Source organism: Rousettus aegyptiacus, unplaced genomic scaffold, assembly GCF_014176215.1.
Source record: "Rousettus aegyptiacus isolate mRouAeg1 unplaced genomic scaffold, mRouAeg1.p scaffold_m13_p_2, whole genome shotgun sequence".
Lineage (NCBI taxonomy): Eukaryota > Metazoa > Chordata > Mammalia > Chiroptera > Pteropodidae > Rousettus > Rousettus aegyptiacus.
This window is the reverse complement of record NW_023416295.1, coordinates 177,233,349-177,251,213: the sequence shown is the minus strand read 5'-3', so window position 1 is coordinate 177,251,213 and position 17,865 is coordinate 177,233,349. Positions and strand designations below refer to the sequence as shown.

Here is a 17,865-nt window from a genome sequence, read left to right as displayed (position 1 = left end):
GAGGTACAAGCCCCGATCCGCGCGCCAATGCGGGCCCCTGGGAGTTACTGCTGAGCAGCACAAGCCAATCCCGGGATTCCAGGCTGCATTATCACATAAATAACGTTTCTGAAACGACAAATTGGAGAAACGAAGGACAAATCACTGGCTGCCAGTGCTTAGGGATGAGGAGGGCGGCAGGCGGCAGGAGGGACGGGAGTGTGGTTTCAAAAGGGTGACTTGAGAACCCTCGCGGCTTGGGAACTGCTGAGCTCCTTGACTGTGATGGTGGATACAGCACGCACAGATGACGAACTGTACAGAACTGTGCGCGTGCACACAAACACACGTGCACACACACACGCGCGCCAACAAAACTGGGAAATTATGAATAAGATCGATGGATTGTATCACTGTCACTGTATCAATGTCAATTCCTGGCTGTGACATTCTATAGTAATTTTGCAAAATGTTACCGATGGGGGAAACTGGAAAAGTGTACAAGACCTCTCTCTGTAATAGTTCTTACATTTGCAATGTTAAAAAAAATGTGAATGCTATTAATAGCTCAAGCTATTAGAAAAGATATAAATTTCTACACCCAAAGGACAATACAAATTCTTGTTGAACATACCATGTGACATTGACAAATATAAACCACATATTAAATCGAAAAAGGAAGTCTCGGCATACTCTAAAGGACTGTTACCTTACAGACTGCTTTCCAGACACAATGAAGTATAGAAATGTCTAAAGGAGTTTTTAAAATCTTATATGCCAACTGACAAGCTGATCCTAAGACCCATATGAAAATGCAAGAGACCCAGAATAGACAAAACAATCTTGAAAAGGGACAAAGATGAAGGACTCACACTTTCCAATTTCAAAATTTACTACGAAGCTAGAGTGATCAAGCCAGTGTGGTTGCGGCATAAGGAACATACCAGTGGAACAGAACTGAGAGTCAAGAAATAAACCCTCACATTTCCAGTCAACTGACTTTGACAATAGTCTTTTCAACATATGATCCTGGAATAGCTAGATATCCTCATGAAAAGAAAAATGTAGATCCTTACCTCACACTATATATAAAGATCTATTCAAAATGAATCCAAGACCTAAATTGAAGAACTTAAACTATAAAATTCTTAGAATAAAATGTAGAGGCAAATTATGACCTCGGATTTGGTGATGGTTTCTTAAATATGACACTAAAAGTCAAAAAAGCGAAATAAATTGGATGGCACTCAAAAAAAAAGCTTTTGTGTTTCAAATGACATCTTTAAAAAAGTATAAAGATGACCGACACATTGGGAGGAATTTTTACATAGGAAAAGTTTTTCAAATCATATATCTGATAAAAAAAAAAATTGTATCTAAAATGTACAAGGAACTCTTGCAACTCAATAAAAGACAAATTTTAAAATGAGCAAAGGGTTTGAGTAGACATTTCTCCAAATGGCCAATAAGCATATGAGAAGATGCTCAGCGTCCTCAGCCATCGAGGGGACAAAGGTCATAACCATAACCAGACACCACTTCACACCCAGGAGGACGGCGAGAACCAAAGAGACTGATAATAACGAATGTTAGTGAAGATGTGGACAAATTGGAACTTTCTTGCATTTAGGTGGGAATGCAAAATGGTGCAGCTGGTTTGAAAAATAGTCTGGCAATTCCTCAAACGATTAAACACAGAGTTACCGTGTAACCTGGCAATTCCTCTCGTAGGCGTACATCCAAGAGAACGATCGCACCTGTCCACACAGGGACCTGCACAGTAATGTTCACCACAGCATTGTTCCTGAAAGCCAAACCACGGACACCACCCGGATGTCTATCAAGGGATGAATGGGTTTAAAAACATGCTCCCTCCTTACGGTGGACCAGTCATCATTCGGCAATCAAAGGAATGAAGAGCTGGTAGGTGCCGGGGGCTGACGGGCCCGGAAAGCGAGAGGGCTCCGGCAGAAGTCCGCGTGCACGTGGTGCTGTCCCCATGGAACGTCCGGAACGTCCGGGCAAAGCAATGGGGACAGGGCGCCATGGGTGATCGCCCAGGGCAGGGGGATGGAGGGCTGGGGGGACGGGACACAACCCATTACGTGCGGGGTTCCTCTCGGGGAGATGACGGCGCTCCAAAACTGACTGGTGATGGTTGCAACGCCCTGTGACACACGGAAACGCGCTGCGTTGCACACTTTACACAGGTGACGTCATGGTTTGTGAATTACATCTCAAAGCCGTTGAAAGAAGTCCTGTGTGTCTGTAATTAAATAACAACCCTTAAAAAAACACTTAAAGAAGTAATTAAGAAATCTTTACAACTGAATAACGAAAACACTATATGTGAAAATCTGTGAGATAGCTACAAGCAGTACTTTAGAAAAAAATGCATAGTTTTAAATACATTTACCAGGAAATAAAAAATGGTTAAAACTAAACAAACTAAGCAATTAACAAAAGTTAGAAAAGATCACTGAAACAAACCAAGAGAAGCAAAAAGGGTAAATGTAATAACCTGAACCAATAAAATAGGAACTTTAAAAAGTGAGATTTAAGTAAACTAAAAACTAAATACCTAGTCTCATTTCACACCTGCAAGGGGGGCCGGTGCATCGGAAGTGTCTGTGGACAGGCGGCGGGAGGAACCGCACACTCCTGACAGGGGAGAAGGCCACCGTGGGCGCCCACGACAGCACTTCGCGAAATCAGGTACAGCCGTCCACGGGCCCAGCCAGCTCACTGCTCCCCACACATCCCAGGGGAACTGGAGGATTGTGTACGAGGATGAGGTGGCCCGGCGGGAAGGAAACGCGGGGACTATGGCACAGAGAGAGCAAACCAGAGCGCGACACGTGTCTCCACAGGACGGGGCTGAGGCGAAGAAAACCTCAGAAAGAGTCAGGCCCAGAACAGTCCATTTCATGTAAAACACACGCACAGCAGAGGACGCCGCGCACTTACAGGAGCACGGCGCACTGACTGCGCAGGGCGGAGGCGTGAGGCCTGAGGCCAGATCTGCGCTGGGAGCAGGGAGCAGGCGGCGCTCAGGTAAGAGCCAGGGGCCGCCGGCAAGTTCACCGGCAACAGGAGTCCCCCTCAGCAGTGTCCTAGGGGGCTGGGCTTTTGTGTTAAGCTTTTCCGCATTGCTGACGTACCTGGGGGAACCCGCAGTGCACAATGAGCCCGCTCACCTCCCCTCAGGGCATGCCCATCTTCCCTGCCGGCTGTCCCCCGCTCAGGCCACTGGGAAGTACGCCCGGCATGGCCACATGCCTCCGCCCGGGCTGACACCTGTTACCGCTTTGCCACCAGCTCTGTGCACGGCCCTTCCACAGAGCGCTGGGGTTTCCCCCACCGAGCAGCATGGGCAGGGTCTCCTGGGCGGCACTGCTCCAACCCACTGAGGTGACCTCGGCACTGTCCCCCGCTGTCTTGGGGGGCCATTGGTGCTGCTGTGTGATGTCGCACAGCCAACACAGACCTGGGTCCGCACACAGCAGCCGTGACCACGGTTCCCCCACAGCAGGGGTGGGTCGCACGTTTTATGTATTCCATCACAGACCAGACACAGAGCCGTCTCGCATGACAAATAAAACTAAAATTAAACCCAAATGCTAATCACCATATTACTCACTTATTCGTAACCTTTGTAATTTAAAACAATACGCTCAGTCAACATCTACTTATTTACCCCTAAATTATAGAATAGGAAGTTTAGTAAAGATACCTACCCCGCAAAAAAGAGTAAGACACTCAAGGGCTTCTGAGAAACGCCGCATCTGTAGAATCCAGTAAAGCAGCTCACCTACTCAGGGGCCGAGCACCACGGGACCTGTCTTAATAGCTGGCCAGCTCACTAGTTCCAGGACGCTGGGATTCTGCAGGCCAGTCATTCTTCCTCGAATTTAGAAAACTAACAAAGGGTTGCCTACTTCTTAACTTTGTAAAGCAAGGAGTAAAGAGGGAGGGAAAGAGACTAAAAGGAAACACAAAGGTGAGAAGGAAAAGAAAGAATAAACTCTCCTCTGCAATTACCTTAATTTCAGAAAACAATGACTTTAAAATGTCAAAAGATAAAGGAAAGCTATAATCTTAGGATTGAAGATAATGTCTCGCTTTGAAAAACTATATAGCTTTACAAAAAACTCACCTCATCACATTTATTTTGCTCACTTCAGCTGTATTACAGACCAGCATTTGAGAAACTCTATTTACATTACACTGACCCTTGAACTAAAATTCGGTTATTCCTCAAACCACTAATTTGGAGCATCTGCCTCACAAGCTCCCACCGTACATTCTGCCACACCATTAAATCAAGTTTCTGCGTGACATCTGTTTCCATCAGTGACTTGTGTTTTTTAAGAAATACTTAAAAATGATCGTCTCAGTGGCAGCCTTTAAAAAGTTCAGCGCAACGGCACTGGTTTAACTGGCAGCTAATCTCACTGTCAAAGGAATTTTTATAAGCTGGTTCTAGAACTTCTGCTCAGATTGTACGGCATACTTTTTCCCCAAACGTTCCTCATAACCTAGCAACTCCTCACAGCTCCCACAGAAACCCCGCCTCGTCTGAGCTGGCCCGCGCCCACGGGCGAGGCTCCCACTCCGCTTCCTCAGGTGACCCAAAGGCCCGGCGCTGAGAGCATCCGAAGCACAAATCGCCGCTCGTGCCCGTAGTCAGCGTGCTGACCTGAGACGCCGGGACCCCTGCCACGCCTGAAACGCTGTGTGCCCTCCAGTCTACCTAGAACGCGGAGCAAAGAACCACCACCACCTTCCGGACGCCACCCAGCAGCCAGCACGAGGGGCCCGACGCTCTGCTTCTCTAGTTCCTGTGCCAGGCGGCATGATCCTCTAACGAAAGGCAGGTTCCAAAGGGAAATGGTGCCCACACGACCAGTCCCATGAGCAGAGCTCTTCACAGAAAAACAGAGGTCGAGACTGTTGCTAAGAGAAGTCAGAATCTGAAATGCATCTAGTACCAATGTGGCCCCAAATCAGTTGGATTGGGTTCTTTTTTAAGATGTATGATTAAAGTCCACTATGTGACCTGTGGCCAGTTATGTGACCTCTTGTGTCTTGGCTTCCTCACCTGTAAACTGGGAACTGTGAGCATCCCTGTCTCAGAGCTGCTGTGAGTATTAACCGAGTTCCCCCATAAAGAGCCTAGAACTGTGGCTGGCACATTTTTTCCTCAAAGATCCTGACTGCAAAGAAGAGAAGGAAACAGACGAGGTCACCCTGCTGCAGAGGACGGGCACAGCGGTGGCCGGACTGGCATGCACGGCTCCCAAGAGCTGACTGTGCCTCCCCAACCCCGCCTCCGGGGGCATCGGACCAGTTCTTAGGCTGGACGTGACGGACGTATGTGCACCGTGGAAACTGAGACACCACAAACCCGGTTTTCTTATTCCCTGCAAGACCCAGCGGCCAAACGACTACCAGTGCACCCCTGGGATTCTGTCTGCCCCGAAAGCAGCAGTGGCGTGAGTCTGGCGAGCAGAGACTATCGGTACGATTGACCTATCGACAAACCCGACCGCGTCTATACTGGGCACAGTCCACTGTGGGGGTAGAAAGACCCAAAAAAAAGCCTTATTCTAAAAAGGGCGGGAGGATAAACGAAAACACAAAATCAGAAGTGGAAAGAAGAAATGACCACGACCACAGAGGTAACCCGAAGGATTATGAAACAGTAATTTCCACGAGCCGACGCTCACACATTCAAAGCCGCGTGAACCATCCAAGGCCACTGGATGCTTCTGTCCACCAAGCCCTGTGCAGACGCAGGCCTGGCTCCCACTCTGAGGGCTCCACCTGGACGACCATGCGTGGGCTCCTTTAGGACATGGCGCCCCCTCGGCCCCGCGCATCGCTGGGTGGCAGCTCCGGGCCCGACGTGCAGGCCTGACGATGGCACCCTCTGAGGTCTCACCACAGCGACCAGCAGATGCGAGTGCTGAAGTTCCACAGACAGCGGTGCGGGGCGGCGGGCGGGCAGGGCAGGGGCCGCGCAGACAGGGCGCGTGACTCGACAGGCGTGGGGGGGTCCAGCTGTCCCGCTGTCACCCTCCCCTTCTTCGCCAGCAGTAGTTGCAGCTGGGTGCGCAGTGCGTCCTGGAGCCTGACTCTGCCGGCCGCCCCTCGCAGCCAGCTACAGTCACGTGGCTGAGCTCCGGGCAAAGGGGTGAGCACGGACGCGATGCTGGGACCTCGCGGCCCGACTAGGTGTGCGCTCCTGGCCCTCCCGCCTGCTGGGAGGCGGCGAGAGCCAGAGCAAGCACAGCCGGGGAAGGCCACTGCGAAACCGACCGCTCAGAGACAGAGACACGGGCCAGCTCGCTCAGGCCTCCCTCCTCAGGACCCTCTGCCACGGGCTGGACCTTACGCCATCCGAGCAGGTTTCTTAACCTCCCCGAGCTTCAGTGTCCTCACCTGTAAAATGGTCACATTTTCTTCAAAAGGTTGCAGAGCTGTTAAGTAACACACCTGACATATGACAAGTGCTCAACCAATATCTGAACTTAATGAAGAAAAGATGTCACTGACGGGCATTCCAGGCTCAGCGAACGTCCGTGGCCGCCCCCTTCAACACCAGTGTTAGTGCTCAGCCTCTCTTTCCCAGTGGTGGGAAAGCAGGGGCCCATGGGGCTGCTGGTCTTCAGCACAGCAAGGAAGCGGGGGCTAAGAGGGCTGAATGCTGTTCTTCCCCTGCGGGAAGAGGGGCCCGCCGAACCCACCGAGAGCAGAAGTGTGGCCCCCAGGGCAGGCTGGGGCTCCTTCCTGACCACCGTGTACTTACTTACCAGAGAGAAGCGAGCTTTCTCCACCATCATCAGATGCTACTCCTTGACTTGGAGTTGTGTATTGGTGAAAATATGAGTAACTCAAACAACAACAAAACACACACACGAAAAGCTAAATGAGAGTGCAGTCAATCCTTTCCAGAAAACAGCAGAATGAGGCTTCCAAAGAGACCCGTGATGAAAGGGCATGTGATTAACAATGAGACCAGGTAGTCCAAAACACCCAGTCTGACATTTAACCCAAAATGTAAGACGTTCCCTTTGGTTCTTGTTCAAATGACAGATCGCCTTCCACGGTTTTCTACGGCTGGTGTATTTTTTAGGAACAAAGAACAAGCTCGTTTTCTAGTCTGTTTCTCGTCGTTCCAAAGCCTCAAGTCTTGGGGCTCTACTCCTGTTGGTTTTCACGCATGCGCCTTGTTTCCCATGTGCTTGGTCACTTTTGTCTGTGTACTAATCAACATCCTTAAAAGACATGCACGGATTTTTTTCACATTAGGACAAAGCTAACTTCCTCCAGAGAGGTTTTGTTTGTGGGATGCCTAAAGGCATTACCAAACCAGAAAATGTGCAACTGAACTCATGCTTGCCTGCGCTGAACTACCAATGTGAACCTGGACTATAAATTCCGACGGGAGCCACAAATGTCCCCCCCACCCTTTCTTCCTGCTACGTGTAGTAAAGACAATGAGGTGGGGCAAGGACAGACTGAGGCAGGCCTGCTTCCAGTTCACCCTCTCTGAGACACGTACCCACATGCAGTAGAAGGACGGCCTCCTTCAGGCTCTCTGCCTCCTGAGGACTGGAGACTCGAACTGTTCCTACTCCACCAGCCTCTAAAATCCCAGTCACTGAATGCCCTCAGGGAAAGGCAGACTCCATCCTATGGTGCTTAAATTACCTTTCTGGGTTCTTATTGTTATATTTTGGTCTGGAACTTGCTTGCTTCTATTGTCGGTTCTTTGAATTTTATTTTATTTTTTTTAATCACTTATAGCACCCAGTATTCTTAGGCAGTCTCCCATCCAAGTACTAACCAGGCCCAACACTGCTTAGCTTCTGAGATTAGACGGGATCGGGCGTGTTCAGGGTAGCACGGCCCTAGACGATTTTTTTTAATCTAACAATTTTAGTTGCTTTCCGCAACAGGGGAGAGGAACAGAAGATAGTCCAAAAAACCTAGCCCAGCACTTACCAAAAACATAAGACACTGCTGTTTTTCTTGCACAATATACCTGATTCACAACTCTTTACAGTGAAGTCATTCCCTCATCATTCTGAAGAATCATTCTATTCCCTACTGGCTTCTATTCGTGCCAATGAGATGCCTGTTGTCCATCTAGTAAATGCTCCTTTGTGGGTAAGCTAGCTTTTACCTCTAGGTTAAGATCTTTGTCTTTGATGCTATACATTTCAGTGTATGAGTACGTGTTTCTTTTTATACTTCTTGGGACACAGTGTGCTTCTTAAACCTCTGGATTTATATCTTTATTAGTTTCTGAAAAGTCAAAGTTATTAATCCTTTCTGTAACACCCCTCTTCGATTTTCCCTATTTTTCCACTCTGGGATTCGAACTACACATTTTCATTCAATCCTCCATTTTCTCTTAATCTCATTTTCCATTTTCCCTCTCTCAGCGTTGTACACGGAGCAAGTTCAGATACATATTCCAGTTCACTAATTCCATTTTCAGCCATGTTTAATCCATTTAATCCACACAATAGTGTTTTTAATTTCAACATTTTTTTCATTTCTGAAAGTTCTACCTGGATTTTGATACTTAGCTTTTCATTACTAATTTTTACTCTGCTTTGTATTTCCATCACACATTTCACGTATTATTATACGTACTGCATCTGATTACTCAATACGTGCAGGCCTCGAGGCGCCTAATTATGCTACCTCTTCCTCACGACGGTGTGTGCACTGCCTGTGGGCTCGAAGGCTGCTCCCATTTAATCTCTAGGACCCCCGAGTGCCTACGCTGCGCGCGCCTTCTTCTGAAGAGGATTCACGTTTTCCTCAGCAAGGAGCGAAGGCGTGCCAGCCCAAGTCCCATTGCTCCTTTTTCTTTTATTTCTCTTTCAGCCTCTGGAGAGTTATCTGGGTTGCAAGGCAAGAGCTCTTCAGGCACGTCCCGTGCAAGCCCCCCCTCCCTGGCCAATCGTCAGCATGGCGTGCGTTCTGGATGGCGACCACGACACTGCCTCGCTACACGTGCTCAACTGTCCCCATTTTGTCTGGACTCCACTTTGGCTTGGAGAGACCCAGTCAGTGTTCCACAACGCAGCACCTCAAAACCAGACTCAGGGGATCAAAACACAAACAAAAGACAACGGACTACAGGCACCCTTCGAAACTAAATTTTTGCTGTCATCCACCTTTGAACTTCCACTCATACAGTATATTTGCACAAATTACACAGTACAGCAGAATCAAAAAGAAAACTATCTTACCTTCTGTGGAAATTTCTTGTTTAAATTTTATATTCAGGCAAAATATGAAAACATTTGGGGTTTTTTCTTGGAGTATATGCAACTTTAAGAAAACTTTTTTCATTCAGTATAAGATTTATAATTTCTTCACCTGAAAAATAAAAGGGAAAAAACTTATTAAGTTCTGCCTTTGTGAAGGTAACTTAACAAAATGGTAGAGAAAAGGGAAACAAAAATCAGTTCCTTTACTTATTAGTATTAAAATGATCAGAACATTTCATGATTAAGGAATGAAAACTTTGCTTTTCTGGAGACCGGGACCAACAATATACACCCTTCTGCATCTGGTTAACCAGCTCGGTGGTCAGGACACCACACAAAAGACTTCGGGGACGTGAGAAGGGCCTCCACGAAGTTGTCCGGTTCCAAACTACACACTATAACCTCGGGAAAGGCATATCCCTGGTCACACGGTGACTGGTCACAAGGTGACTGATAATCCGTCACAACTTCTGGAAGAAAAGTACCTAAAAGTGTTCCAGCTGTGATCTCTAAGCACCATTTCCAAACGAAATGGTCAAAGTGGTCAGTATTCCTTGGTACATGACTGACGCTGAGGTCTACAGCAAAATCATGGACAGGTGAAGCCTGGGGCTGACCAGTCACACTGTATTTGCATGAAATCATGATTTTACCTTTGAAAATTATATGTTAGCAATAGAAAGGGGTACTGTTCTAGATTATAAAAGACTTACGACGCATAATTATCAAAAGTAATATTTAGATCTTGTTTGGTTCCAATTAGAACAAATCAACTGGAAAACATGTTTGAAGGTATTGGGGAAACCCGAATATAAACGGGTATTAGATGACATAAGAAATCACCATGCATTCTCTCAGTTGTGATAATGAAATGGTAGCTGTGTATTCAAAAACGAAAAACTTCCCATTATTAGAAAAAGTGAAGTGTTCACGGCGAAATGACTTTCTTTCTGGGGTTTGCTTCAAAAATACTCCATCAAAAAAACAACAACCAAACGAATTTTAAAAGTGAGAGGGAAAGGGACAGATGAAGAAAACTGGCAAAATGCTGCTCACTGTGGGAGCTGGGCGATGCGTACATGGGTGTTTATTATAATGCTTTCTCTCTATGTTTGTGTGTTTTTAAATTTCATATAAAAATCAAACAAAAAAAGGCAATAAAAGTTGGGCTGGTAAACCAGGAATAAGTCAACACTGTCACCTTCCAAAGCAGGTAAACTTGTCACATCCAACATTTCATAATGCAAATTAAGCTAAATAATTCAAAATAGCTTTCTAGCACTTTATACACAGTTTTCAAACGAGGGCATATTTCTATGAGGCTGACCTCAGGCCTGTTTCCTCCACCTTTGAACCAAGGCTTTGATGGCAGAGAGACAGACATGTCCTTGGCACACTCCACTCAGCAGGAGCTGGAGGAACAGTGGGCCTGTGGCCTCGAAACGCAGGGACCTGGGAAGGCCATGCAGCCAGGGAATGAGTGATGCCCCCTCAGTAACAAGCGCGTATCCTGAGCACCCCACGCGCGTTCCCTGGCAATGTCACCCTGTCCCGCACCCTTCCGCTGCAGGACACAAGCCTTCTATCACCTGCGTCCTCCAGCCAGACCCTGTCGTCACTAATGGCGGGTCTGTCTGCTTACCATGCCCTCAGGATCTCACTCCCAGCCCTGCGTTTTCCTACAGGACCCTTCTCCGAAGCCCTATCACCATCTTCTTCCCTAAACACATGAATTCCCTTGATGCTGACCCAGGAAAAGGCCACGTGTGCTCTCCCTCCTAGGCACCGCAACCGGAAGGGGGTGAGTATTCTCATGGGTCCCATGGCTATTTTAGAGGCCACCTTATACCTGTTTTTGATATCTGCACCTGGCCAAGATGAAATAACAGAGAGCAGATTTACCTTCCCACCTGCAACCAAAAAATAAAAGGATAAAATATATGAAACAGTTTTCAAGACGCTGGGTGTCAGCAATGAAGAACAGTGACCCCTGATGGAGGGGAAACAAGACAGGCCCCCAACCCGCCCAGCTGTCTGCCCGAAAAGAAGTTCTGGCCTCCGAGGGGAAGCGGGTGGAGTCCGGCCATCCCCCGAGCTGAAGAAACAGAGCTAGGAGACCCGGGAGGCCAAGGCACTGGCGCTCGGGGCAGAACACGGGAGGGGACAGCGCTGCGCTGAGACGTGCGGCCTCCAGACACGCACTGCGCAGCGCGTGGGTGAGGCGCACAGCGAGCCAGGGGGAGCACCACTCAAAAGGGTCAACGGGAACGATCCTGGGAGCCCACACAGAGCCGGGGACACTATTCCTCTCCCAGTCGCGGTGGAAAACTTCCTGATTCTTGGGGCGAGGGGCAAGTACTCAGAAGACTTCTGCCTCAGGCTGGAGCAAAATTAGCCCTAGTCCAAACAGTACTCTGGTCCCACCTGACAAAGTTTAAAAGCAAGACCCACCAGAATCAAACTGTCCAAGTAATTTAACCACATCCCAGAGTAAAGGTCAACAATGTTTAGAGAAATACAAACATCCCTAGCATCCAACAAGATAAAAGATACAGCATCTTGACATCCTACCAAAATTACGACACATTCAAGGAAGCAGGGAGAGAAAAATCAATCAAAAGCCACCCAGAAACGACACAGGTGATAGAATTCGTAGCCAAGAACATCTAAACAGTTGATACAACTGCACTCCACATCTTCGAAAACCCAGAGGCAAGATTAGACATGTTAAATAGAGACATGAAAGATATACGAAGACCCAAATAGAATCATAAAAATGCTCAATCCAAAAAAGGCAGAAAAAGAGGAAAAGGGAACAAAGACCACACTGTCCTTTCCCTGGACGCCTCCAGACCCGGGCACGTCAAGCGGGGTTTCCGCCCCGACCCCGGCTTTCTGAGCCCCTCCTCACAGGCCCAGCGTCGCAGGGCTGAGGCCTCTGCCGGGAACGTCCTGCCTGCCCAAGTCCAAGATTCAACCACGACCGCATGTGTCGGACACTCCTGCTCCTCTCCACGCTCTCGGGAATCTGTTTACACCTCTGTTTGAGAATCACATTATAATAATCTGGTTCCAAATATTTTTATTTATTTTGAATTATGAAAAAAATATATATATATAAAGGTCCAGAAAAGAGGAAAATACCCACATGTTGAGATTTGATAATTGTTAACATTTGTTCACCTCTTCTACTTAAAAAAAAAAAATTCTAACACGTTGAGAAACCCACCACCGCTAAACTCTTCCCCTCAAAGACAATCGTGAACTTGCAGTCTCCATTTGCACTTCTTTTACTACTTACGTATCCATAAGTAGTGTGTTGCTTTAAGAATATATTTAAATACTTTAAAACATACACATACTTTCTCCAATCGTTGTAAGTTCACTTTAAATATGGTAGGCACTATTCCTTCATAAAAAAAAAAAAAAAAAAAGGTATAGTTGCTCGCTTCCCTACTGAGGTACTCTGAAGACCTTTCTGATTTATCGCCACCACAGACTGGGCTACCTGAACATTCCGCACGTGCGCCCTTTAGCACAGTGTGTTTCTCAGCTTTTTATTCAATGGGGAAGTGCTGGCTCACAGGACAGACACCTCCAAGGTTAGCACGCAGGGCTCAGCCTCCCTTGGGAGTGTCCCACCGCAAGGCAGTGCACTCCTGCACGAGCCCAGGGCACCTGGGGGGGCAGGCAGGTAAGCACCAAGCCGGTTCACCAGGACTGGCCCAGGCCACAAAGTCAATCGATGTCAGTTCTAGATCTTGAACCCAGGTTGGCTGACAGCAGTCATTGTTCTTGGCTTCCACACGACACCAGGTTCTGGCCCAGTCAATAAAGAAAACAGGTATGAAAGGAGATGTAGAGAAACGATGAAGACGGAAGATGACGTGCAGGTGCCGCCCGGGGCTGCACAGCGCAGGGGGCCACCCGGCGCAGCGGGGAACGGGCCGAGGGCTGGGTCTCGTCCTGAGAGTAGATGAGGCCCTGAGGTGCGAGTCTTCGAAATGCAGCAACGGGTTTCTTTGTGGGGCGATGAAATGTGGAGTTAGACTGTGGTGCTGGCGCATAAACTTGGGGATATACTAAAGGCCACAGGCCTGTGCACTTACAAAAAGTGGATTTTATGGTATGTGAATTACATCTTAATGAGAAAAAATGGAGCGCTCGGTGGGCCGACAGGTGGTAGTCAAGTTCCCCAAGAGCTCGGAAAGGTCTGAATGTGGACAGCAACCCAGGGGAGGCCACCCGGCCTGGTCCATGCCGCACGAAGCAGCGAGAGTGGGCGACAGGCAGAGAGTGGGCGACAGGCAGCCGCTCCCGAGGAGCCTGACCCCCGCGGAGAAGACGGGCCCTGGAGGGGCTGCCCTGAGGGCCACGCCCGGCAGCGCGCAGGCCCAGGGCCTCCTCTGCACTGAGGACAGGGCGGCTCCCCGCCCTGGGCCTGCCCCGGGGGGCCTCCTGCAGCCGCAGAGTCACACGGGGAGGACTGGCCTCCCCTCCGGATGCAGCTGCCTGGCCCGGAGCTCAGCCCCGCCTCCACCGACCTCTGCGCCCGCACGTGTGCCTCAGGGTCGTGTGTGTCACACAAGATGTCATATCGATAAACGTTTGTGACGGGGTCGGGTTGCTGCCGCTCGTTCCCAGTCACTGCGCTCCGTGTCCAGGACCTTGGCTGAACGCTGAGTGTAGCCCCGCGGTCCTCCTCGCCCTCCGGGAAGCCCGCTTCCCTCTCTTAGGACAACTGCGACACACTTGAGACGAGCACGGACCCCAGACAGCCCCGGACGTCCAGAAGTGAAGTCTCTGCCCATCCCGCGATTCCTGGCAGGTGGCAGAGGGGCAGGTGCAGATCTGAGCCCCGGTTTCGAGAGTCTCCAGAGCTGCCACTCTCACCCTCTGGGCCCCTGGGACCAATGCATGAAGCAGCCCCCGAGCCCCTGAGGTTCTGAGGGTGACAGGACCATGAGGAGAGGCCCCAACGTCCAGCCAAGGCCCCGCCGTCTGAGGAAGCCAGGCTGCCGGCGTGAGGAGCCGGAGGGGCCATCGCGGCTGAGCCGAGCCGGGACTGCGCTCAACCCAGCCTCGCCACTGAAACAAAGGTTGCGCGTTTGCGCCACTGGTCCCTGGGCTGGTCTTTCAGGAAGCGATCAGTAACTCATGCGACCACCTTGTTCCTTCCACTGTCCTCAGCCCCTGAATCCACACACCGAGCAAGAGGTCTCAGCTGGCCCCTCTGTCGCCTTCCTGCCCTCCCTCGCGTTACTCCTCCCGCCCCCCCCCCCCCCCCCCCCCCCGTCACTCGAGGCCCGCCCCGCCCCCGCCGCCCAGACGCTCCCATCCCCAACACCCCGTCCCGCTTCTCTCCCCACCCTGCCGCCCAACTGCTTTGGTCGAGGAGCCCAGGACCGCCGAGGACTTCCTCTCGGTCTCACCTCGTTCAGCACCCCGAGGCCTCGGGCTCCTCGCCGGCGCGCACACCCCGATGTCCTCCGGCCCCCACGGCCCCCAGGTCCCTCGCTCAGCTCCGCGAGCGGCGCGCCCGGCGTCCAGGCCCGGTCTCCTCTCCCTGCCTCGTGCACACGCGCTGCGGGGCTTGAATCCCGCCCTGCACACTCTGGGGCCAGACACGGGCGAGCAGCCGGGTCAGGCTGGTCATCGTAAACTCGGGGCAAAAGGCAGAAAACAGCAACCGAAGGAGCTGGAGCCCAGCGGAAAGCACGCGAAGCTGGGGGAGCACCGCCCCGGGCAGCGCCCCGGCCGAGGCCCCGCGCCCTGAGCGCCCTGAGCCGGCCTCGCGGTCCGCGGCTCCCCGGGCTCCCCGGTCTCCCGGCGGCAACGGCCGAAACCGAGGGGGAAAGCCCAGCACCCAAGGGAAAATCCCCCGAATCTGTACTAAATCCTTCTCAAATCCTTGGCTGACCCTACAGTGCACGTGGCGGGGCGACACCGCGACACCGTGGAGCGTAAGTCGCGCTCGTACGAACAGCGCCGACCGCGGCGGCCAGGGCCCGGGGCGGGGGGGCAGAAAGAGGCTGGTAAAGGGCGCGGACACCCGGCGAGAGAGGCACGCGGTCTGCGGACCGGATGGAAAGCGTGGGGCCCGCGGCTGACGACACCGCCTCGTACAACTGAAACTCGCTAAGCCTGCGACTCCGGATCCTCACACACAAAGACGCACATGAAGTGATGGGCGCGATGATCAACCGAAGGGAAAGGACCCTTCTGTAACGTATACACATATAAAATTATGACACACTTCAAGTGTCTTACATCCTATCGGTCGATTGTGCCTCAGTGGAGCTGAGAAAGGAGGGAGGCAGGGGAGGAAGGAAGGAAGCAAGCAGCTGCTGCGAGGGGAAGGAGGAGACCGCAGCTAAGCAAAGATTTCAGCAGCCGGCAGCACTGGGGAGGCAGAATCTGGAGTTTGAGTTCTGCCAAATCAGAAGAGCTCTCCATTACAACTCCAGAAGGGCCCTGCCTGAGGGGCAAAAACCATGCTCCAGAACCAAAGGCTATGCTCTAAAATTCTGGGGAAAACCAAAACAGACTCCATAGAAAAGCTTCTCTGGAATTGAGATGATCTCCCAGTAACTTCACAGCTACCCTAACCAAATGTAACACTTTAAGGGAAAATAACCTGAAACAGTCTCTAGAATGCACCATCCACAACGTCCATTACACGATAAAGTGTTACCAGACAGCAAAGCAGAAAAACGTCACGTCACCCATGACTGAAACTGCGGGGTGATATCAAGCAATCTGAAATAGACGTCGCGGGAGTGCCCGGAGAAGAAGGAACATGAGGCAGGGGAAATATTTAAGAGGCAATAGCCAAAAAGTTTCCAAAGGTGATTAAATACATCAATCCAGAGAGCCAAGAAACTAAGTAAACCCCCAAAAGGATACATACGAAAACACCAAACTTAGAAAATTACCATCACACTGAAAGAGAAAAAAAATTAATAGAAATAAGGAGTCTATTTACTTACTAAAAATAAATAAAATACATTACACGAAACAGGAAAAAAGATTATCAGGTGAACAACAGTAAGAGTGACAGCTGACCTCTCAGAAGCAACAACGGAGGCTGAAAGACCATGGGTGGCTTCTTTGAAAGATGTGAAAGGAAACTGGCAACCCAGACTCTTGTCCAGCAAAACGCTTTCCGACACTGAAGAGTGAATAAAGACCCTTTCAGAGAAATGAGAGCTGAAGGGACCTGCCCCCAGCGTCACCGCGATGTAAGAAATGATGACAGGCTTCATGCTGAGGGAAAGGGTCCCATACAGAAACCTGAGCTGCGAAAGGAATGAAGAACTTCCCAGCTCATTGTCTAGGCCAGTATGACTCTAACACCAAAACCAATGATATCACGGGAAAAGAAAGTCATATGCAAATATCTCTTATGAATATAAATGCAAAAACCCTCAACGAAACACTAGCAAAACAAATCCAGCCGCCCTACACCAAGGGGATTTAGCCTAAAAATGCAAGTTGCTCCAACATCTGAAAATCAATTAATATAATACAGCATATTGATAGAATAAAGGACAGAAACCAAATGATCACCTTGAGAGATGCAGAAAAAGCACTGGACAAAATCCAACACCCTTTCAGGGTAAAAACTTGCCACAGAATAGGACTAGAACCCAAGGCCCACGATCACCATTCCCATTCAACATTATACTAGAGGTGCTAGCCAGTCTCAAGAGTGCAAGAAAAATAAAAAGGCATAACAATTGAAGGGGAGCAAAAATAAGACTGTCCTTATTCACAGATAATATGATTAAGTGGACAGAAAATCCAAAGAATGCATACACACACGATGAGAACTGACAAGCGAATTGAGCAAAGCTGCAGGATACATGTTCAGTCCACACGAACCATGTTTTTGTACATTAGCAACAAAAAATTGAAAAAACATTAAATGAAAAAAGTGTACCGTCACTCTGAAAACTACGAAAAACTGGCTGAGAAAAATTGAAGGTTTAAATAAGAGGAGACATATGCCATGAGCGTCTGTCTCAACGTTAATTCAATTCTAAATTTAAGCCATAGATTCGATGTAATCCCAGCCGAACTTCCAGCAAAAACTTCAGTACAAATTGAAGAGCTTATCCTAAAAGTGGCAGGAAATTCTGTAGAAATAAAGGTGAAGGTGTTACACGACTTAATTTCAAGACATACCGTATTAAGTTACAGTAATTAAGACAGTGTGGTGTTGGCACAACATAGAAAAATGACCAAGGGAACATAACAGAAAGCTCAGAAATAAGTCTGCACACACGTTCGATTAATTTATAACAAAGCCTCCAATGCAATTTAACAGTCTTTTCAACAAATGATGCTAGAATAATTATATAAATAACCCCTATGAAGGAAAAAAAGTACCTTGATTCCACCTCGCCCCAAAAATAATGCAAGATGGGTCATTCAAAAGGAAAACCAGTATTTACTTGGAGATGGAGGAGCAGGAAAGGGTGGGAGGCAGGGGTCTCAAAGGGGCAGGAGGAAACTGGGAGAGGATGGATAGGAACACGTCTGACTGCGGAGACAATTTCACATATGCACACATACATTGAAACATCAGATT

The 17,865-nt window shown here is 49.3% G+C and overlaps 1 protein-coding gene across 8 annotated transcripts in view; it reads right to left on the bottom strand.

Annotated features, from left to right (window-relative positions):
- The window catches only part of PPP6R2 (protein phosphatase 6 regulatory subunit 2), a 64,318-nt gene that overhangs the window by 42,132 nt on the left and 4,321 nt on the right, over nucleotides 1-17,865 (bottom strand). For all 8 annotated transcript variants that reach the window (XM_036237776.1, XM_036237775.1, XM_036237770.1 and 5 more), the window contains exon 2: nucleotides 9,252-9,381. The gene's annotated coding sequence lies outside the window, so the exon portion shown is untranslated. The remainder of the gene's footprint in view (nucleotides 1-9,251; nucleotides 9,382-17,865) is intronic.